Source organism: Leptidea sinapis, chromosome 22, assembly GCF_905404315.1.
Source record: "Leptidea sinapis chromosome 22, ilLepSina1.1, whole genome shotgun sequence".
Taxonomy (NCBI): Eukaryota; Metazoa; Arthropoda; class Insecta; order Lepidoptera; family Pieridae; genus Leptidea; species Leptidea sinapis.
The window spans coordinates 10,057,071-10,082,472 of record NC_066286.1 but is presented as its reverse complement, the minus strand read 5'-3'; the positions used below and the strand labels follow the sequence as shown (position 1 = coordinate 10,082,472).

The 25,402-nt window shown below is 35.8% G+C and overlaps 1 non-coding gene across 1 annotated transcript; it reads left to right on the top strand.

Moving 5' to 3' along the window:
* The first annotated feature begins 21,475 nt into the window (after positions 1–21,475).
* Positions 21,476–21,547, top strand: Trnaq-cug (transfer RNA glutamine (anticodon CUG)). Its single transcript has one exon. It is a non-coding gene; the product is annotated as a tRNA-Gln (tRNA).
* Positions 21,548–25,402: the final 3,855 nt, after the last annotated feature.

Here is a 25,402-nt window from a genome sequence, read left to right as displayed (position 1 = left end):
AATATAGGTGTCACCGACAGCCCACTGTGTAGAGCCTGCACGGAGGCGGACGAAACGGCCGCACACGTCATTTTGGAGTGTAGGAGTGTGGCCTCATACCGGGCCAAACACCTGGGGTCACCGAGGACTCTCCCCGAGGTCATGGGTGACATCAGAGGTTTGATACATTACCTTGAGGAACTAGGGTGGCAGGATTAGCCGCCCTCCTCACCACGCAAAATAGGCGCGCTGTAGTCGTCGAGTTGCGGATAATAGCCCGTGATAACCTATAACCTATAACCCTTATTGCACAAAAGTTACGTAAATTACTATTATTATGTTATATTTTAATTAATATTATTTTTATTGAATAACTCGCTAAAGGACCCGCTCGAACTGTGACCGTACATGTAGCTCGTGAAGTTTGAGTACAGATCAGTAATAGGGTTAAGATTCACCAGAGCGTATAATCTGAGTTTACAAAGAACGTATTGTTAACGATCGCTTCATGATTTCGATGCTCAACTACTGGGTCAGACTTGGCTTACGATTATTTTGCTCAGTAAATTTTTCTCAGTAGATTAAATGGGCCTTTGGTTGTTTAAGTTATTAGGGCATTTGTCCACTGGTTGCGTTGATAAGAAATAAACAGATTTATGACTAAACAATATGTTATGTTTTTAAAGTGATAACCCTCACTTCTAGGATTAATACACAAATAAAATTTGAAAAACAGAATTTTATGAACGATGCGGGATTTGGGACCTGAGAGTTGAACAAAGCAAACAGAATTTTATAACGAGGCGGTACTCGAACGGTTAGCTCAGTTGGTTAGAGCACCGGCACGGAACGCTGGAGGTTGTGGGTTCGAATCCAGCATCGTTCATAAAATTTAGTTTTTCAAGTTTTATTTGTGTATTAATCGTAGAAGTGAGGGTTATCACTTTAAAAACATAACATATTGTTTAGATTTACAAGAGCGACATCTCAAGTCAATTTCCTAATATGCTAATATTGGGGTTGAACAGGCTATCAACTGTAAAGTAGATCCTGTAGATGAAGCCACAACCTGAGAGTTGAACAAAGCAAACAGAATTTTATAACGAGGGGGTACTCGAACGGTTAGCTCAGTTGGTTAGAGCACCGGCACGGAACGCCAGATGTCGTGGGTTCGAATCCCGCATCGTTCATAAAATTTTGTTTTTCAAATTTTATTTGTAATTTATGACTGATGAAAAATAAAATTAGGATTTCAATGTCTTTTTTGGTCACAATATTAAGTGTGTGTTCTTTCTGTGGCACTTATACGGGTATCATTTTTGAACAGTTGTACAATAATTGAACTTTTTAATTTTTCTGCTTTCACAGTATGTCAAAGATTTCATTGTCATCATCAAGATTCATCTTAATTCCAATTAATTTAAAGTAATATTAAAAAAAATGACAAAGCAACAACTTTGCTTCAAATAAATTAACAGTGACGAAATGTGTTTTGACGAAATTTTTCATGTGTTAATGAAACTCTTTAGAAAATCCTCTTTAAAATCGTATTATTACTAATATTCCACACTGGAAAAGATGTGTTATTCACAGCAGCCTACCGAATCTCTCTAAGAGAAAATGCGATTCACTCGATTGTATGAAACGTGCAGTCATTGATAGATTGACAGATGACGGCTATAACCTTGTAAAAAACGGAGATAGCCGAAATCCACTACGTTTTAAGCAACTGTTGTTTGAAGGCACTTTAGTTCGTATTTGAATTTATTCATTCGAAATATGAGAATCGATAAAAATATTAGAAATAAAATAAGTATCACTACATATTTTTATATAACAAAGTGCTCCACTGCTCTGTCTGTTCGCAATAAACACAAAAACTACTGCACCGATTTTCATGCTGTTTTCACCAATGGATAGCGGGGAGCTCGAGGAAGGTTTTATACATAATTTGTTAAATTTTTGCATACATGTTTGGATGCATTAACGATATTTGTTACAGGTGTCGGAAAAAATAAGCCTTTCAACGAAAACGCCGTCTTAATCCTTTAAGATGTAACAAAATAATGTATGTTGGAATTGTGAATCTTATCATGTCTATCTCTTAACTATATCCATTTTAATACTTTTAAAAATGGGTATACAATATTAATCCTTATCATTTTATTACTTATTTTATTACTACATATGAATATTATAAAACAACTGGCTGACCCAGCAAACGTTGTATTGCCGATATTAAAATCGCGGTACAAAAGTAACTGTTGATCGTAAATGTGTGAAAATTTGTAGTTGTATGTATTTTTAAATGCTCATAATCAAACAAATAAAAAAAAAATGTCACAAAAATTAAAAAAAAAAAATGGCGTGGACCACCCTTAACACTTAGGGGGATGAAAAATGTTGTCCGATTTTCAGACCTACCCAATATGCACTCAAAATTTCATGAGAATCGGTCAAGCCGTTTCGAAGGAGTTTAACTTCAAACACCGTGACATGAGAATTTTATATATTAGATTTAGATTTTCTTCTATTGACAGAACAGCGTTTCTCGGGTCAGCTAGTTTAACATACAACAATTACGTAACAGTAACAGAAATCTTTTTTTGAAATACTATTAACTTTAAGAACTAAAAATATTTTCTATAATGATTGAAAGAGACAAAAGTAAGTAATATTCAGATTGTCAATTCAGAAATTTAATATGTTTTGTTAACCTTACAGACAGTAACTAAGGGGCACTACAAATTGTACTAACGTGTTCAGATATTAAAAAAAGATTTATTATTATTCCGTCACAATGACAATTATGAATGTCAATTTCCATTTTTATGCCACGTCGGAAAAGTTAAAGCAATGAAACTCATTGCCACTCTAAAATCTACAAGAAAAAAATTTACAGTTTCAGAATTTTACATTACACTTTATATACGTACCCAGATAAACTTTTCGTGTTATTTAGATGTATAACTATTATTGTATATTTTGTTTTGAACAATAGATGGAAAATTCAAACGTTTTGAGTTACTTATTTAAGTTAAGAAAAAAGGAAAAAGAAGTAATTAATTACAAAAAATAACTCAAAACAATAACAAGTGCAGTAGCTGCGTCATGTATGTTTAAAACAACAAAAGCATCGGTAAATCGAGAATTTTTAGTTGCTGGAGAAATAACAAGAAAACTTATAAAGAGATTTGAAAATACTACACTTAAGCTCAGGCTCATTTTGAAACACGCTTATGCGGTCAATATGTGTCGCAAACAATCCATTAATTTCAATTTCACGAAACAAATGCTGCCCGAAAACCGCAATGCGTTTGCATTCCCTCGCGTAGAAACAACGGGGCTGTAGTTACATCTGCTACCCAAGGGGGCTGGCCCTGGCTGCAATGCCAAAACATTGGTATGATTTTTAAAATACGCCTTTTGGTAGCGAATTCTTTCTTATTCACTGTTGCGATGTAAACATTTAAAACACTAGTAAGCGAGTGTATTACTAGAAAGGTTTGGAAACTTTTTAGCGAGACCTTAGATAATACATGTACATATAATATATATTAATCTTAAGTCTAGGCATGCATTTTTTTATGAACATAAGGGACGAGACGAGCAGGACGTTCAGCTGATGGTAATTGATACGCCATGCCCATTACAATGCAGTGCCGCTCAAGATTATTGAAAAACCCAAAAATATTGCGCGGCACTACAATTGCGCTCGTCACCTTGAGACAAAAGATGTTAGTCTCATTTGCCCAGTAATTTCGCTAGCTACGGTGTCCTTCAGACCGAAACAAAGTAATATTTACACATTACTACTTCACGGCAGAAATAGGCGCCGTTGTGGTACCCATAATCTAGTCGGCATCCTGTGCAATGGAGCCTCCCACTAGTAAATATCTTCATCCATCATTCTAGTATAATATCTTCATTTATTTACAGTATTTGTGGATTGATGCATCTACTGTACTCAATGACTCTAGTGTTTGGTTTACACTTAATAATAGCGCAAAAAAAGAATGCTGGGAGAGTTTCTTGCGCCGCTTCTTCTCTCTCATAGCGCCATTTATTTTCGAAGCAGGAGAAGTATTTAGTATATTAGAAAAGACATCCTTCATTTAGAATACTTTATTCTAAATTATTTATATTTTGAGAAAATAAATGCCTTTTATGCCTTTATTTTTTTAACTTACTCGTGTAAGTCATTAAGTATGAGTATTCTTGTTGCATTACTTTACATAGATCTCAGTCAAAATTACTTACGTTCAACTTACCTTTTGCATTGGGCTGTCTTAGCTTAAGATAATCATAATATCACCTGTCAAATGACTATAAAAACTGATATCAAAGATTATGCTAAGCATACATTCAGCTAAGTTTTACGTAAGTAAAGTCACGTGGTTTCACGCCATGAAAGCCAATGTTTTCCTAAGTGATAGTATAAAGTAAGCTTTTGACAATCGTAAATATTATTTCTTATACCTAATTAAAATAATATTGAATATATTTGATGACACACATAAATTAATGAATATTTTGAAGGTAAAAGGTAAAAATTAGGGTTTAGTTTGTTTTACTGTCTTTTTTTTAAGTAATTTTAATAAAATAAATAAAAAAATCTTATTTTAATAGAAAAATTTAAGGGAATTCACACATTAACTTTTGCCAATACATTATTATTATGACACCCATATATCCCAGTAGTATCCTGCCTACTGTGCTAGAGTTCCCGGGTTCGTTTTCCGGTAGGTGCAAACATTTTTAAGATGATTGAGGATGTTTCTTTTTCAAGTCATTTATGTTTATATGTATTTATGTATGTTTAAGGAAGTATATTAAATACTAGCTGACCCGGCAAACGTTGTTTAATTCACGCGATAGTTTTATAAGTAATAAAATATTGCCTATATTATAGCCTGTACATCATTTTGAGCTATTGTCAATAGTTTATGCAGCGCACGCAAAAATAGGTTTTCGATTTTACACCTTGTGTTACAAAATAGCAATTTTATTACGGATCCCTAATTTTGAAAAAAAAAAAACATAGCCTATAGCCTTCCTCGATAAATGGACTACCCAACACTGAAAGAATCATTCAAATCTCTGGTACTACTGGTCCGATTTGAATGATTCTTAATGATGACCTGTAACAAACAAACAAACAAACAAACACTGCAGCTTTATAATATTAGTATAGATATCGTTGTCTTGAACCCATAGCACAGGCTATGGCTAGTTTAGGGCGAGATAATTTGTGTTAAATTGAGTCAGTACTATAAAGTAATAATTTAAAATTATTCATAATGTGATCAGTTAAGTGAGGTCCCAGAAAATGAACAAAACAAGTGTGTTCAAATTGATGAGAATTGTTAAAAACGTTTTTGTATTTGGTAACATACTATATTTCATTACGAGTGCGGAAAGCCTGTCATTGCAAAGAGTTCCGACAAATGTCTACCCGAGCCGAGGTGCAGCCGAAGGTGAGGGTTGACAGTCGGAACAAGTTGCAATGACGGTTCCGCACGTGTACTGAACAACTATTTTTAATACAGATGCGAAAAAATTAAGCAATTTAATAGAATAATAAAAACAGAATAAACTCAACTAAACTAAAATGGCGACAACCGTAAAAGAATATAAGCAGAGATTTTTTTTGTTTTCTTCACCCATTCTGGGTAGGCAAAGGGAACTGTGCCCATACAGCCAAGTCTTCAGTAGAATTTTTTTATTGATATGAAATGAAAATTAAATTTAATGAGATGAAATGAAATCTAACCTAACTTCATTGAATCAAATCATTAAATCTGATATTGAAACAAATTTGTAGTTTCTTTTTAGAAATATTTGCATGAATCATTAAAACTTCTATGAATGTTTTTTTATTTTTAATAGACATTATTTTGACAGTTGGGAAAGAGAATGCACGAGTTCGGAAAAGGTAAGGAAAAAGCTCGAGTATGTAATAGCCGACATCCCGAACGCTATACGTCCCTGCAATACGCCACTTTTTTAACAACTGTATTAAAAAATAAATTTCTTAATAATATTACACCTTGCGAATGGAGTGAACGCACTCAGGCTATTTATAAATATGAAATAGGTCTGTGAATAAATTTTAGAACACTAATATATTCTGAAAAAGAAAGTGACCCGCTGAGTTTCTTGCAGCTGTTGTTACGAGACTTTTTATGGAAGAGAAGAACAAACGAGCATACGGGTCACCTGATGTGAGGTGGTCACCGCAGCCCACATTCTCCTGCATAACCAGAGGAATCACAGGAGCGTTGCCAGCCTTTAAGATAGGTGTGCGCGCTTTTATTGAAGGTACCCATGTCGAATCGTCCCGGAAACACCGCACAAGGAAGCTCATTCCACAGCTTGGTTGTATGTGGGAGAAAGTTCATTGTAAACCTTGTTAAAAATTGCTTGTTTTTATGAATGGGTTTTTACTTTTAAAAAGTGATTTAAAATCCTAATTTGAATAAAACATTTGAATTTAATTGTATTGAATGACATAATACGAGATCGAAAGAAAAGCATTGAAAGAGTTTCTTATGCCTTTTCTTTACTATCAGAGCGTAATAAGTGTTCCAAGCAGTCACATTGCTATTATTAATTTATTAGTATGTAACTGCTTGGAAAAAAAAATCTCTTTTGTCAAACAAACTTTAACAAGTTTCATACACTTCTCTGTCCTTTGCTTTGTTTTTTATTTACCCGGTTATAAGTTAACAACAATATTAGCTCAACAACAATATAATATTTCTCTAAAGAAATATCTCGTTTTAGCGTGCTCATTTCCTTCACAAACTATTTTACAAGACAATCTTGTAAGCAAAGCGCTGAGTAATAAAAACCGGATGTTTTTGAGATAGCTTTTAGAGAAACGTTTCAAAGGTTAATGCATGCTGGTTTTATAGAGCACTAAAACAAAAGAGTTCTGTTCCCCGACATGTTTTTAAATTGTTTGCTTTCAGATAAGTCTCGACCGCACTTTGTTTCTTTACGAACCTTCGGTTTTTAGTCAAATAGAATACGTAAGTGATCACTTTCTGCAATTGAGATGTTGTCTTTTGGCAAATAAATAGTAGTCAGTTTTATTTATCACAATTAAAGCTCTACATTATCTCTATTCTTTGAGAGTTTGAATTAAGAATGGAACAAGTTTCGGCTTTTGATTTCAATCTCCTTTCGGTCTGTCAAAGTCGCTTGTAATAAAGGCATTTCTTTTCTCAAAATTCATTCCTTTAGAATTATTTTTGATGTAACTTCTAATATACTAGATACTACTACCACTTCGGAAACAAATGGCGCTCTGAGAGAGAAGAAGTGGAGCATGAATTTCTCCCAGCATTCTTTTTTGCGCTCTTTTTAATAAAACATACAATATTGTACTGTCATTGCTATTGCTATAAAATAATCATAATCTAGTCACTGGCTGTCCGATCACTTATATATATTAGGTAGAAGGTTCTTTAGTTATTAACGTTTTTTTTTCATATAAGATGGGGCAAGGTGGACCTCTGTAACACCAGGGGTCAAGAGATGTATTACCGGCCTTTAAGTTGGAGAGTATGATCTAATCTTGAAAGTCCCAAAGTCGTGAATAGGCTATTTCTATTTCCTAAGGCTTAAATGGTTCAAATAAATAAATTATAAAATAAATATAATTATTTAATTCTATTGTATCATTAAAATATTAGGTACAGTAAAAATATTGGATATTTTACGCGTTTAAATATTGTATTGAAATATTCGTTTATTATATTCGATGAACAAGATAGAAGGAGCAAGTAAAGTACTAAAGCAAGATAATATCTATTCATTTATATTCATAAAATAGTATTTTTTGTAAATTATAGGCAAAAAGTAGATATATTTTTATTCAAATGTTTGATAAATACTGACAAGTTTAAGGCGAGGTTTTCCCAACACTTTAGGCAAAAATCACTCGAACGTATTTATCTATAGCGTTAGATATACGTTCGACGCGGGCATGGCTGAGACACTAGCCGAGCGATGCGGGTCAACGACCCCACCTCTAATTAATAAAGATAAGATAATTTAGATAAAGAAATGAAGATACACATGTCAAAAAATTGGAACCGTAGTATTTGTAGAAGTATTTTAAGTAGATTTTCGAAAATGTTACTTTTTAGGACTATAGCGCCTTAAGTCTCTTTTATATAATTGTGAAATGATGCATGTTTTAATGATTATAAAATATTATTGATTTTTTATTCATTTACGTTTAATTCAATTTGTAAATATTCCGATAATGTTTGCATTCAATTTTATTCAATACATGTTTTTGTGTCTGTGGTTTTGAAATCTGTGTAACACCTATAATAAAGCCAACACTTAGAATGTATTATTTATTGTAATAATATTATCATGCTTTTGATAGTGTTTGTCTTGTTGGTGTAAAATAAATAAATAAATGAATATCAGCCGGAACACTTCCTCTGCCCGACAAAGGCATCCATCAAAGATCGCCATGACGGTTGGTCCTACGCTGCCCTCGTCCACTAACTATATTAACGTATTCCGGCGATTTGACCAGATCGTCCTACCAACACGGTAGGCCCCACAAGATGGACCCAACCCCGGCTTAGATAACAGTAGGCTCAGACTGGGTAAAATGTATATTTACATTACATATAAATCAAATCAAAATCAGTCTCATTAAATAGTACAGTGCTCAGCACTTCGAAAGAAGTATTCAAATCCAAAATTAAATTAAAAACTTTAATATGCAACCCGTTTCAATAATAATTATGCATAAATAATACTTTCGTGGAGGACTTTGTTTTATAATATTATGTCATTATTAAGTAAACAAAAAAACAAATAAAAAAAAAAGTAAATGGAAGTTATGTATACAGGTATTTATAGTAATATAAGGCTTTTTATTTTATTTATTATCCTGTATCATGCGTAAAGCATCTCAATGGCTGAGCTGACACAGCATCAGTCAATTCCGCCGTCAGCCTTATTATTACAAGAAAATAGAGATTGTATTTACCAAGAAAATACTTTTCCGACTATAAGATAAAATAAAAATCGAACAGTAAAATCTAATTACATTCTTAGCTTCAAGTTATTAAGTTCAAAGAAAGTATATAAAAGCTCTTAGTACTAAGTAGATTTGGCAAATGTAGAACTTCACAAAGATCCATTTAACGTATCTCCTACCTGTTAATTACAGCCTATTTCATTACTGATAATGGAATATTAAGAATGGAAGTCGAAACTAAGTGCTGGATATTTTTTACATTTTTTTATGTGAGCTTTTATTACTAACAGTATAAATAGATAACTTTATATATTTATTTATTCAAATTCATCACTTATTGAAAGTCAAAAACTATCACCTTTTCCAAAGAGAATGCCTCAGACCTGAGAAGAATGGGCGCAACAAACTCAGCGGGCTATATTTTCTTAAAAAAATATGTTTAAAAAGTGTTATTGTACAATTATACTTATTATTTAATATGCTGAGGGCGGTCGCTCCATTCAGAATCTGTGGAATCATTAAGAAAGTCATGTATGTTATAGTAAGCTTTACCACACAAACGTTTTTTAACAATTCTTTTGAATATCGTAATACCTACTTTGTTTTGAACAATTTCTGGGATCTTGTTGTAAAAGCATATATCACCCCACAAAAGCCTTACTAACTCGACTTATTCGAGTAGCTATTACAAATTTCATAAGTATAATCTGCCAAACTACTTTAGTACTTTATCGGGAGCAGCTCTCGTGAACCATTAATGGTACGTACAGTTAAAGTCACATCAACAAGTAACAGAGTTTCATTTCTGTGAAAGGAATGTGACAGCTTGTATAGAATATGGTGTTCCCCTATAGTGCGGTTTTCAAAGGAATTTTCGCCACCACCAACCTATGGAACGAGCTTCCTTTCGAGATGTCTCCAGGACAATACGACGAACTCTCAAGTTGTGGCTCCATCTACAGGATCTACTTTTATACTTGATAACGTCCTCAACCCCAATTATTGCATAGTAGTATGGAAGAGCGCTCGGACGGAACTTGAGAGATCGCGAGTTCGAGTCCTGCGTTCATAAATGTTGGTTACAAATTTAATTTAATAATTATTATTATTTTTATGAAAATAAGGGACGAGACGAGCAGGACGTTCAGTTGATGGTAATTGATACGCCCCGTCCATTACAATGCAGTGCCGCTTAGGATTCTTGAAAAACCCAAAAATTTTGAGCGGCACTACAACTGCGCTCGTCACCTTGAGACATAAGATGTTAAGTCTCATTTGCCAGTAATTTCACTAGCTACGGCGCCCTTCAAGCCGAAACACAATAATATTTACACATTACTACTTCACGGCAAAAAAAGGCGCCGTTGTTTAATTTATTAATAATAATAAATTTAATTAATCCTAGCAGTGAGGTATATCATATTAAAAATTGCAAACTGCTTAAAACAGGGTACTTTTTATTTGTCAATAGACTACACCTCAATTGCAGAAAGTGATCACTTACGTATTCTATTTGAAAAAAAAACCGAAGGCTCGTAAAGAAACAAAGTGCGGTCGAGACTTATCTGAAAGCAAACAATTTAAAAACATGTCGGTGAACAGAACTCTTTTGTTTTAGTGCTCTATAAAACCAGCATGCATTAACCTTTGAAACGTTTCTCTAAAAGCTATCTCAAAAACATCCGATTTTTATTACTCAGCGCTTTGCTTACAAGATTGTCTTGTAAAATAGTTTCTGAAGGAAATGAGAAGACTATAACGAGATATTTCTTTATTATTATATTGTTGTTGAGCTAATATTGTTGTTAACTGGGCTGAAGTGTTTATTAAGTGGGAGGATTTCAATTATGTTTTCATAAAAAACCTTATCACCGGGTAAATTATCGCTTCGGAAAGCAAAGGAAGAAGTATTGCAATTGAAACTCAGAGATTATTTCTCCAAGTTACTCAATGTCACTGCTTGGAACAGAACATGAAATAATGGCACGAAAAAGTCCCATAATAGTCTTTTTTGCGTTCTAAAAAAGTATAAAATCTCCTACTGTATCATTCAATACATTTCAATTCAAATATTTTTATTCATATTCATAAATCTCTTATTAAAAGTCAAAGCCCATTCATAAAAGCATGCACTTTTTTATAACCATGTTGTCAAGTTACTTTCTTTCATCAAGCTGTGGATTGAGTAAATGCTGACGTTTCATGAGAGGTAGTGAAGCTTTTTGACACTCTTTTAGATCATTTTTTTATCACAATAAGGGATGAGCAGAATGTTCAGCTGATGGTAATTGATATGCCCTGCCCATTACAATGCAGTGCCGCTCAGCATTCTTGAAAATGCCAAAAATTCTGAGCGGCACTACAACTGCGCTTGTCACCTTGAGACATAAGATGTTAAATCTCATTATCCAGTAATAGTCTAGTCGACAAGTTGAAAAAAAAAAAATGGTATAAAATAGAGATACTGCTCTTAAAATTATGTGCGATAGCTCATTGGATCCGGAATGACGCCTAAAAAAATGTGCCAAAAGCGTGTACATAAAGCACATAAAAAATTGGAAAAGTTATAAACAATTAAAGATGAAAAAACAACGGCATTTCGTTTTTCGACAATATTTCATAAACTTCAATATCTTAAATAAATAAATTAATGTGCCGTACACGCTTTTGACGCCACGCGTGCAACGTAAAAATGTCGCGCGCAGACCTATTTTCATCGTTAAATTAAAATTATAAATAATCGAGATAGAGTTCCGGGAGGTTTTTATTGGAAATTTCCTCTTCTTTCAGAATATTTTTTTGAAATTACTTAAATATTAATAGTTTATGAAATATTGGCAAAAAACAAAATGCCATTTTTTTCATCTTTAATTGTTTATAACCTTTGCAATTTTTTATGTGGTAAGACACGCTTTTGGAACATTTTTCTAGGCGTCATTCCGGATCCAATGAGCTATCGCACATATTTTTAAGAGCAATATCTATATTTTGTACCAATATCAACTTGTCGACTAGACTATAATTTCACTAGCTACGGCACCCTTCAGACCGAAACACAGTAGATAAGGCTTACACATTACTGCTTCATAGCAGAAAAATGCACCGTTGTGGTACCCATAATCTAGCGGTCTAGATTTAATAGACGAGCTTTGAACACAGCCACTGAAATGTATAATCAAATTAATACTATTACCAACACAAAACTGAAGTCCACATTCTACGAAATCCAACAGTCATAAATAAGTTAACAGCTGATAATAAACACTAAACTTCGGTTACAAACTAAGTATTACATGCCGCTATTGTCGAATGTTAATTGGCTGACTGTATAACCATTGCGTTGGCCATTTATTGGTCCAATTGATGGCATTTAAATGGGAACAATTTCGTTATAGAATGTGGGCTATTAAGGGACATTTATCGATCGAGATTTCTAGCCATATACAAAACAAAAATGCAATTTCTTTTTATTCAATACTAGTTGACCCATCAATCGTTGTATTGCCATATAAAGTAATAAGAAAATTAATAATTAAAATTTTTGGGGTATAAAAAATAGATGACGACCGATTCTCAGACTATATAATATTTAGGTTATATAGTTATTTTATAATTATCTAGGCTAATCATTTACGGGTGTGCAAGATGTCATCGGGAAACAGCTGTTATATTTCTGAATGTTGGCCAAGAAGTGCTTAGTATCATTTAGAAAGAAAGATATATAAAATCTAATTAGTTATATATTTAAAATTATTCTTTCAATTTGACTTCTAAACGACGGGGGACACATTTGATGTGTGCCCCGTCGTTCAGGAAAAACATTTTTTTTTATATTCTTTTTTTTCCGAGAATTTTCATATTTATTTACCTTTTAAACCTTCCTTGGACTTTCACAAATAATTCAACACCAAAATAAGCCAAATCGGTCCAGCCGTTACCGAGTATTAGCGAGACTAACGAACAGCAATTCATTTTTATATATATAGATTTTCAATTTCACTCGAGCGCTGTTATAACTGCCATATAACCATATAGGGTTATATGGCAGTTATATATATGGTGAAATTTTGTTTGTTTTAAAATTATTAGAATATCTTTTTTTTCAAATAATGCTGCTAAAGTGTCTAGATAATTAAATTATCTATACAACGACGCAAATTTTGTTCCAATATAAATATAACAAAGTAACAGTAATAATTTTTTGAGGTAAAACTTCTTTAGGCGCGACTTCAGATTCACTATGAATTTTTTTCTGACGGAAGTAACGCTCAGCATATCTTATAGTCTCAGGCTAACGGTGGAGTCAAAGTCAAAGTCAAATGCTCATCAACGTCAATCACAAAAATACAATTCAGAGACATACATATTAATTACACAAAAGTTTAAACATATACATTTTTTTAAAATAATGCAATCGAGTAGAACAATACAAGGCTGAACCATAAAATCCATAAAAAAAACTATAATTCTTTTCAATTCCATATTTAATTATCGTTTACGTAATCTTCAATACTGTAATAAGCCTTTGACATAAGTCTGCGTTTAATAAAAGATTTAAATTTATTAATTGATAATCCAGATACACTTTTTGGTAATTCATTGTAAAATTTAATACCATCGCATGCAAAAGAATTGTTTACTTTAGCCTAGTAGGGGAAGTGGGATATTCTCGTGATCGGTAACATCAACTGGATTTTCAGCTCGTGTCGTGACTTGCTATGTAAATATAAAATTTTATAGTGTTAAGGAGTTTTTAAATTTAAGTAAAGATATTTGCCATCACCATAAAAACCAAGACCAATTTTGTGCGATCACTGGTGTTTTCCATTTTCATATATGGCGATGAAACATGGACTTTAAGGAAAACCAACCGAAAACGAATCGATGCCTTCCAAATGTGGTGCTGGAGAAGGATGTTGGGCATACCTTGGACAGCACACCGAACTAATGTGTCGATCCTGAAACGGCTGGGCATTGTGACTAGGATCTCTACCATCTGCTTTCGTAGGGTCCTAGAATACTTCAGCCACATCGCCAGGAGTGATGAAGACAATCTCGAGAAACTGATGGTAACAGGGAAGGTGGAGGGAGGGAGGAAGACCAAGAGGTAGGAGCCCCATGCGATGGACCGATCCGATTCGCACTGCCCTTGAAACCACAGATGACGGCAAATAATACGCAACCAAGTACTCTGTCGGGATGATCACGACCCTCAGCACTGAGGAAACCGACGAGCAGGAGGAAGAAAGATATTTGCCGGCCGAATAGAAGACACTACTATACATTTAAAAACTATCATTACAATTTATTTAAATAATAACATATCTATAGGTAACACTTTTTAAACGCCGCAGCCCAAAACATGCCAGACCAACCCGGAAAATCGGAGTGAAGTAAGTCGGCTTTGCATAGGCATAGTTAGTGACGAGATGTTAGGTTAAAGGCCTTCGCAGACCGGGACGGGATGGCAAGGAATTAGGCCCGGTATCCACCAAAGCGGAGAGGAGATGTATTTTGATAAACAATCAGATTTCGTTATTTCCACATCTCCTTTCGTGTGGAAATGGATCAAGCGAAGAAGAGAAGAGGTGTCTCACTTGTCTATAGAATTTTGTGCTGCGTTGAGCGATGAAGCTTTTTCGAGCGATGCCCTTTTCCCCGCTGCCTTCTCTCCGCATCTCACACACCCGAAAGCGTTGCTATAAACACAGCTCACATCTCCTCTCCGCTCTGGTGGAAATAACCTGACAGCTTCGTAGCTTATATCCTCTCGTCTCGTCTCCTTTCCGCTTTAGTGGATACCGGGCCTTATACTGACGGTATATCATATATCAGCGCACACTGGCCGCTGCATTCCAGCGTTTTGCCACAGCATGTCACGGCGGTGTTGATGTGTCTCAGCTTGAACATGGTAAACTTCGCCTCACCCCGCGGTATGTCGTATTTCTATACCTATACGTTTGAATGTCCATTGGTAAAATTTTAAATCGCTTGACATACCATCCCAGTCTGCGTAGGGCCTACGCCGTAGGCGCCATTACCCCCATTTCTCCACTAAAACAAGACAGTGGTCGTCAAAGAAATTATAAGTAGGTACAATCTCCATAAAAAATATTTTTTTTAATAAAATGGACATCAAGTTCGTACGAACTTGATGCTTGACGAAATAGCTGTACAGCTATGAGGTCACAGAATGGCTCAAGTGGAAGATCGGCACTGGACATGCTGTATAATATAATGTGTGCCAGCATATTATGTATAGTATTGTTTTATTTTGTAATATGTGGGTTTTTAGCTGCAAATAAAATAGTTTATTATTATTATTATACTCAATTTGTTATGTTTTAAAGTGATAACCCACACTTCTCGGATTAATTACACAAATAAAATATGAACGAGCCACTGAATACAATGCAAACCAAGGGAATGAAGTCACAACCTGGGAGTTAAGCACAGCGTACAAGATTTATCAACGATACGTCACTCGAAGAGTCGGCTCAGTTGGAAGAGCGCTCGCACGGAACGCGAGAGGTCACGGGTTCGAGACCCGCATTTTATTATTATACTCTGTATTATAATTTCATATTATTCCATACATTTACTTATACAGAGTGGCGCTATAATGGCGATATTAAATAAACACACGGGTAGACTACTTAATCGTAATAAAAAAAATAAAAAAACTTGACATTTTCAAACAAACAATTTACATATTTAGAAAACAAAAATTTAATCACCTTACGTGGGCGCTATTCGCCTACGAGTTCGGACGGCTACCGCAACGCGGCGTGGTAGAAGTAGGTGTCAGTAAATTTATCGAAGTAGGCGTTACTTTGCGGAAATATGAGATAGATCTCTATGAGTCTCGTACCAGATTTTGGCGAAACAACACGTCCTGAGGATGCCTCGTGTAGAGGCGAAACACGTGTCGAAATGTTTAAAAACAAATATTGGCGGAATTAACACAAAAGAAAACTTAAATCATTTGTATAATGTAGGTGTCAGTGCCTACGATAGCTCGCGGTTACCAGATTACTTACAGGATGTTCCGAAATGATGTTATGAAAAATGTATTTGGTGAATATAAAAAATAGAGTCCAACCGGCGTAGTAACTGACCGTAAACCCCTACAATTATTATACATTCATACATACACTCACGCCTTGTTCCCGTCGGGGTAGGCAGAGACAATAGAATGCCATTTGCTTCTATCCTTATAAACCTCACGCGCTTCCTCTACATTCATTACTCTTTTCATACATGCTCGCCGGTTGCGGGTGCTTCGGACCTCTCCTTTTCTCAAAACGTACCCAATTTGGTCGACGAATGTTCTACGAGGTCTCCCGCGACCGGCTTGCCCACACACACTAGCCTTATATATTTGATGCGTCATTCTTTCTTCACTCATTCGCTCCACGTGTCCTAACCATTTCAGCATTCCTTTTTCAGTCCTTGTCACAACATTATCTTTCAAACCACAGCGCGCTCGTATTACCGCATTCGGAATTCTATCAGTCAGTCTTACCCCACACATACTACGCAATGATCGCATCTCGACTAATTATTATAAGGATTAATAATACTCACAGATTCAATTTAAGAATCATTTCAATTTAAGATTCATTTCAATTTAAGTCTACGCATACAAATTATCAGATACGAGTGGGTTTTGTATGCGAACCAATATGAATTACATTTAGAGCTCCATCGACAAACATTCTAATATAAATTCATTTAATTTAATGCTTGTTCCAGCGAAGGTGGATTAACTGTTTGAATTAATAGTCCGCCATTGAGTTGTAGGGGCCGATCAATTTGTGGTCACGAGCCGACAAAGCGAGCGTTTTGTACATGGTTAGGGCTGCTGCCTGTAGATAATTTTGTGCTATTAACTTTATCTACACCCATGCTTTAAATTCTGAAACAGTGAGCTTATTGCTAACATTAAACCTAATGTTCTAAAAACCATTACATCATCCAAACGAGTGTTGTACTGAATTTCATAACAACACTCCTACGTTTTTTTTCGATCCCTTCATGCGCAAAGAGTTTCAACAGACAGCCATATTCTTATAGCTCGAAGCGAGGTATCTGTATGAATTTCAAAAAAAGAACATTTTCGTTTAAGCGCGCTCCACACTTCCAAAACGTCGCGCGCCGTAAAAAAAAGTAGGTTATTCGAATCCCCGCCATTTTTCTTTGGTTTTGTTTACAAAAAATGAGCGATTCATTATAAACGCTGCAAAAGAACATTATATTCGAGTGAATTTTAATTATTGAACTATACAAAATGTAAACTACTACTAAAATAAATAATTGTTTCATTAATACTTACTTTATTCGTATATAATCAGTAATGGATGATATTAAGTTACTAATAGGACTGGTGTTTTAATGTTAGCAGTGAGCTAACTGTTTCAGAATATTTTAGAGGATTCATATTCTGGGTGTAGATAAAGTCTTGTATGCAACTGTTGATAATTAGGTATTAAAACACTCATGTGATACAATTATCACACTCGGCTTTGCCTCGTATGATAAATCCACATTCGTGTTTTAATACCCCTTATTACACAACAGTTGCATAAATAACTATTATACTTTAGTAGACTCATTGCGAGATCTGTTTAAAGAAATAAATATACTTACATTTCCATCAGAATATATCTATCATAATATAATATATACTAGGAAAAATATGGATAAATATGTTTTATTTTTCATAAAAAAATGTTTACAAAATAATAACGTACAAATAAACATATTATTTAATAGACTGAGGGCAGTCGCTCCATTCCAAATCTGTGGTATCATTAAGAAAGTCATTTATGTTAACCTTTACTACACAATTGTTTTTAACAATTCTTTTGAATATCGTTATACTTTTGTTTTGAACATTTTCTGGGATCTTGTTGTAAAAGAGTGTACATCGCCACATAAAAGACTTACTAACTCGATTTAGGCGAGTAGTAGGCATTATGACTGTTTCAAGCAAATTCACTTATGTGCCTATGTACATATATACATTACATTATCAAGAATATATTAAGAAGCAACAGTCAAGATGTTTATTTCCTTAAATTTTGCTTTCAATGATACTTGAAGACCTAGGTTTTAAATAGCGCGAATAGTCCTCTTCTGCAGCAAAAATATTGTATTAATATCGGCATTAATATAGATTACGAGAATTTTATGCATTAGATTACATAACTATTATAGATATCAAAGAACTTTAAGATATCTAAAGTATGTTAGGTAATCAGTAAAATGACATCAAAAACTTTAATAATAAAAAATCAAACATTAGTATGAGATTAGTCGAACGGTTTAAGTTTCCTTATTTCAAAAGGACGTCATGATGATGACGTCAGCTATATATCTACTGATATACTGCGATAAGCATTTCGATGACGCGAACTCGCGAGATTTCACCCATCCAAAAAGAATCTAGCTATATGTATATATATATTTTTTAAATTATGTATTAATCGTGTGCGTCAGTCATGAGCATGCCTGTGACGCAAATCCATTAGATTTTCTCCTATCAAAAAGTGCCCAACGCGGCTTCACTTAAAAAAACTTGTACGGAACCATTCATATGCGAGTCTGCCTCTGGAGACCACTGAGTTACGCTACTATTTACTATTCTACTAATTGTATTCTGGCAACGCTTTTATGATTCCTCTACCAGAGAGTATAGACCGCGGGTGCCATGATCATATAGTTGTATGAATGCTCATTTCACATAAAAAAAACACTTCTTGTCCCTCATCATACGACTGACAAATGGATGTACGAGCTTACAAATTGACGAGCACTTTCAATCTTCACCAAAACAGGTGTAGCAGAATACGGTAGGTGAATAAACGTCGTGGTCTTCTCTCGCCAGGACTTTTCTTCCCCTGCAGCAGGGATCACTCACCACCCGTGGAAACGGGCGGGTCATTTGGGTTGGGAGCGGTTGCTCTCTGCTATCGTCTTCTTCATTTTCTTGGTTTATTTGTTGGGGGAGCGCCTGTTCCCTCAGCTCAGGTATCAGGTTCGGTGATTGTCCGGTTTGCGCGGGCCCTGAAAATCAGCCCCGAAGAAGAGGGAGGGCGATCAGCCAAGCCGGGCACACGTCACTCTTCATCCTCGTCCCGCACGAGATCACGCGGGTAGCGGTGACTGTCAGTTGACCGCGCGTGTCAGGGGCTATCTCGCAAATGATGGAGATCGGACGAGTCGGCACACGCGAACATGTTGACGGCGAGACGACGAATGAACTCATCTAAGCCCTCGTCTCTTAGGTCCCTCTGGATTGTTTGGTTCCTCACGTACTATGGTGCGTACGTGAGTCCTCTGCGTAGGTGGGTCTTGTACACCAAGACCTTCACCCTCAGAGGGAGGCTTGGGGAGAGCACTGGATGAAGTAAAGCCATCGCGACGTTTGTCGACGAGATGGTCTTCGTGACGTGCTCGTATATGTTGAGCCGGCGGTCGATGGTGACTCCGAGGTACTTTACCGTTGGAGACCACGAAATGTCCCGTCCGTTTAGCTGCAACCTATGCTGGCCAGTGAGCACACTCCCGGTCGCGAGCGCCTGGGTTTTGCCCACGTTCACCGATAGCCGCCACTTCTTGAGCCATTCTGGCAGGGTGTCCAGCTGGCGCTGCATCCTCACGGCGGCGTGCGTTACGTTGAGTAAAGATGTAATATACGCAGCGTCATCTTTAATGCTTCAGTTAGAACGAGCGCACAGAACTCTACTAAAACAATTTTCAATAAGCCCTTTAGGTACCCAACAAACCCATTACATGAAGAGAAACTTCTCAATGTAAAACTCTCAATTCGGCATACGCTTATAACTATTTCATTAAATTTAATAAAAATATAAGTAAAATAAATAAATACTCTTTAACAAAATCTTTAAAATCATGGCATTAAAATACGACTATACAGAAAACGTTCTTAAAATTAAAAGTTAAGCATCAAATTAATAACATTTATTTAACTTGTGCACAGTTTGACATAGTAACATAGACTTAATAAAAATAAAAAAAAAGATAAAAGAAATACACACACACACACACACACACACACGCAAACACACATACACACACGCACACACACATACCTCTTTTTAGTGAGTTTGCTAATTATGTATAATAATGCCTCTCGGAAGGACCTAGCCTCTGCAACTCACCCTGAGTTCCTACCTAATGAATGAATAATGAATCCTACCGCAGAGGGTAAGGCACAAAACATTCTGTACCACATATTATTAGTCTTGAATAATTGATTATTATTATTACTATCTGCATGCAGCGCCAGAGTCGCCGACGGTTCGAACGGGGTGTCATTTGTGTATTTTGCGTACAGCTCCCCTGTGGTCCGCCAGCGGAGATAATCTTGGAAGCTAAATGGTATCATCTACCCTTACTGAAAACCGACGGTTTTCAAGGAAGTTAGCGACTATCCTCACCAGGCGGGGAGATGTCGAAGTTACAGCTAACTTGTGCACGAGTCCAGTATGCCAAACATGGTCGAACGCCTTCTCCATGTCCAGGAATACTGCCACAGCTTTCTCTCTCTATGTGAGAGAAGCGGTGAGGGTGTGGAGTACCCTGGACAGCTGCAGCGTGGTGCTGTATTCAGCGCGGAATTCAAACTGTTCTTCCCTAAGCTCTATGTAGGGTCTTAGATGTGACAGCAGGAGAGATTCGAATATCTTCGACTGGGTCACCAGAAGAGTGATGGGCCAGTAGCTATGTGCTAGTGCGGTGTCTTTCCCCGGCTTCGGGATCATAATGACGAGGCCATCCTTCCAGATATTTGGAAAGTACCCTGAGCGCAGGATGCCATTGAAGAGTCGCGTTATCGACGCGATGGTTTGACGCGGCAGATGACGCAGGGTGGCGTTTGTGATACCATCCACGCCCGGGGCTTTTTTGGGCCTCGTTCGAAGGATGCAGCTTCTCACTTTGGTCGGGGAGAAGAACATCGCATCTTCTTGTGCCTCTACCGGCCGTTCTAGATATTCGGCGACGGTCACGTGCACTACGTCGTCAGTTGCATTCGGCTGGAACTGGTGTTCAAGGTTCACCGAGCAGGTGTAGATGTCGGCACGCTCTGCCGCTGCGTATCGGTCTATAAATAAATTGTGCATATTTAATAATTTATATTATTACTTAAGTAATTCGATCATTAGTAATTTTATTTAAAAAATATAAAACAAGGGTCAGAATGAAGATAGGTGGCAGATAACAAAATTCAGTATTTACAATTTAAAAGAGGACATTTGAGTACATTTTTGTGCTATATAGACGAATAAATAAAAACTACAATCGATTAGCGACCTATCGGCGACCTCTATTCTATTTAAAAGCTCTTCACAAAACAACTATCTCTAATTCAACGGGAAAGAGCAAGACAAAATCATGTCATGCGTATTAAAGACCAAAAATTGCTTAAATACAGATATTTCAATGCTTGTAGCAGCCGGTCCCATGGTGTAATGGTTAGCACTTTGGACTCTGAATCCAACGATCCGAGTTCAAATCTCGGTGGGACCTTGGGTATTTTATTTTGTGAATTTTTTTCCATTTGTTTTCTAGACGAAACTGTAGTATTTTTTACTATTTAATGGTTAAAAATTTGATTATTTATAGCTACTGCCCGTGACGTTGTCCGCGTGGACGCTTTAAAGTACCAAAAATATTTATTATAATATGCCTACATCAATCATAACTATATGTAATCTTTATATTGTCCCGACCTCTTGTTAAAATTGCAAATTTGAATTAAATTTATTTTGTAAGTAGTTTTCTCAGGCTTCTAAATTATACAAAACAGCTAATAAAACTATACATCAAAACAGCTAATGTAACTATATATCATACTACATATTATAAAACAAAGTCCTCAGTCGCGTCTGTCTGTCTGTCTGTTCGTGATAAACTCAAAAGCTACTGCACCGACTTTCATGCTGTTTTCACCAATGAATAGCGTGGTTCTTGAGGAAGGCTTAAGTACAGTAACTTTTGTATACATTAACGAAATTTGTCGGAGGTGTGGGAAAAAATAAGGCGTCTAGGAGCTTTCTTTGCAAAGCGTTTTCGCTTTCTAAACCCTTTGAGATATAACAAAATAATGTATGGTGGAATTGTGTTGAATGAATGATGTTCTATACATATAACGTCATTGGTGATGGCATATGTCTTACTCTCTTAACATACTATATCCATTTATTAATTAAAAGTTCGCGATTACAAAGCATTTTATTGCTACATATTATAATACGATTCAGATATACTTTTTTAATTAATTTCTAACAGATAAACTTTGATTTCTCTAACTCAAGATTATAAGCGCAATTATAGTTTTGAGTTTTTCAAGAATCCTGGGCGGCACTGCATTGTAACGGGCAGGGCGTATCAATTACCATCCATCAGCTGAACGTCCTGTTCCTCTCGTCCCTTATTGTGATAAAAAAATTGTAAATAAATAAATTTTGAGATTATATATATGTAAACAGAACACCAATAAGAAGCTTTTTATGAAATGGATTCACATTCCCTTACGTCATCGAATGGTAAATATGTGGTGTAATTAATAATATGTGTAGTTTTTCTATAAGAAACCCATATAATATAAGACTATAAAACACTATGGATAATTCATATGTGGCTATGTATATATAAGTAAGTTCGTATTGGAACAATATTCTAACAATTCAAGAAACTCTAAAATAAAAAAATATCTGTATTCAAATTTAGAATCGATTTATGTCAAAGATTTCGATCATTATAAAAGCCGAATGGCAGGTTTCAGTGGAAGGCTCGTACACCAAAAAAAATTCGTGTTGAAACATGAAATATTTACATTTAATAGATCATTGTATAAGAATATGTGGTATTAATTTTCTTTTTTTTATAAAGTTGGGAGTCATAAGTTAAGTTTGTTTTTTTAAGAACTTTTGGGGTTATGTTACGACCCCGTTTGCTTGACTTTTAGAGATCAATACCAACACAAATAATTGAAACAAAATCATTCTAATATACACACGTACATACATATGTATATGTATAATTAAACGGTCAGATAAAAAAGCAAGAAACATAATTGAACCAAAATATATATATACGCGTCGAATTGAGAAGCTTCCTTGTGCGGTGTTTCCAGGACGATACGACATGGGTACCTTCAAAAAACGTGCGTACACCTTCCTTAAAGGCCGGCAACGCTCTTGTGATTCCTCTGGTGTTGCAAGAGAATGTGGGCGGCGGTGATCACTTAACACCAGGCAACCCGTACGCTCGTTTTTCCTCCTATTCCATAAAAAAAACCTCTTTTTTTGAAGTCTGTTAAATGCTACCTACTGCTCAACTATCAACAGCGGTTTCCTTCGTGTAAAACCACAATTTTCTCATGTTCTAGGATACTTTAGAACTCCCACCAGGTAGTCTACTACTACTACATAATATACTACTTGCATATTTTGAATAACAAAAACAACTTTTCATTAAATGGTCTTTATTGAGACATATCTTATCTACATGTAGTATAGAAACGTATGGACAGTGGTCACTTTTCAATCAACTACACTCTTAAAATAACGTCATCCAAGAAGTTAGCTGGTCGCGTCACTCCCTCATGGCGAGCATAGGCCAGGTACCAGATGATACTCATCACATGGGAGCAACACCCCACAGTTCTCAGCCCTACAATGCAGTTGCAATAATAATTTATTATTGCTTCTCTGCCACGAAGTAACTGAAGTAGGAAACTACTTCAGTTACAATAAAAACAAAGTATGTTTTGCCTGAAGAGTGGCGAGACTTTATATTTGCCCGAAGCAGCATTGGGTTTATTCCCTGCAATCCAGATATATGGTCACGGCTCACTTTTAATGTGGAAATACCGTGAAACCTGAAATGTTCACCGACATATGAACGCGCCTGCTTTATTTGATAGGTGCCACAAGCAAAAAGAATCAAGTCGGCCATAGTTTGAAGCAAATAATTGGAACTCTTCTGAGTATATAAGTATGTTGCGTCTGCGATTGTAATGGCTGGTTTTTGCTCTGACGGAAGATCAGGGTCCCCAAGAGTACCATCTGCAACAATTGAATTTTTTGCTGCCACTTGCTCTGCCACACACACGATCGGCATTTTTGCTGCAATAGTTCAGATTCGACTCCACAATCACAGCACAAAATAAGACGTATTAACACAACACAGCGTCCTTTCGCAAACTGTACAGTTTCTTGAACGAAGGAGCACAAACTCAACTCAACGTCGTTGGGAAAAGATGTAGTAATAAATAAGCCAATTTTTCAAAAAACACACAGTACACGACATAAAACAGCTTGTAAATAGAGTTTCACGTTTTTGCAAATGTGGAATTCAAATACCCTGATTTTCACTTTGACATTTGTTGTTCTTTTTTTGGCTTGCAAGATTTAAAACAATCGATGGGAATCCCCGAAAAAGGTTGTAAAATAATTTAAATAATGGCGCTCCGTTTCTGTTTGTAAATTAATTTTTATTAAATTTTTTTCTTCCCCCTACTTTAAAAAAATATTTGAAAAACTGAAAAAAGAGCCAGTTGCGAAATACTAAAGTTGGGAAAATATAAACCCAAAACATTCTTTTAATAGATCGGTACACCAGATGCCGTTCTCATTTATTACAAAACGCCATTTTATATTTTTTTCGAGATTAACGTTAAATGTCATACAAATTTTATACGTTTGGATAGAACCTCTTGCTGTTAGGCAACGCATGACAACAGGCCATGTTTACTGCCTTAGTGTGCATGACAGCTACGTGTTAGGCTCGCGGTACGATAATTACTATCTTTTAGTGGCGGTCCTCCACATTGCGCTTTTCAAGGAGCCTTTTCCACGTATTACAAAGCTGTGGAATGGGCTTCCTTGTGCGGTGTTTCCGGGACGATACGACATGGGTACCTTCAAAATAAGCGCGTACACCTTCCTTAAGAGCCGGCAACGCTTCTGTGATTCCTCTGGTGTTGCAAGAGAATGTGGGCGGCGGTGATCACTTAACACCAGGTGACCCGTACGCTCGTTTGTCCTTCTTTTTCCACAAAAAAAAAGTGTGCGTGTGTTACTGAAAATAGAGATAAACAGTTCGACGCTATTTTTTTCGAAGTGTTCCCAGCTGTCACAGACTATCTAGACTCTAAAGGGCTTGTAAATAAACTTGATATAAAGTTATACTTGAGAATAAACCAATTATATACAAAATACAAACAAATAAAAATTTTGCTTAAGATTGGTTTCCCGCGTTTATTTGCAAAGCTGCCTGACATTTAGAACACCAGAATTATCATTGTATTGACAGTGTTGTCAGCGATATAGTCAATATTTTACATATACTTGGTTTATTCTCAGGTATCACTTTATA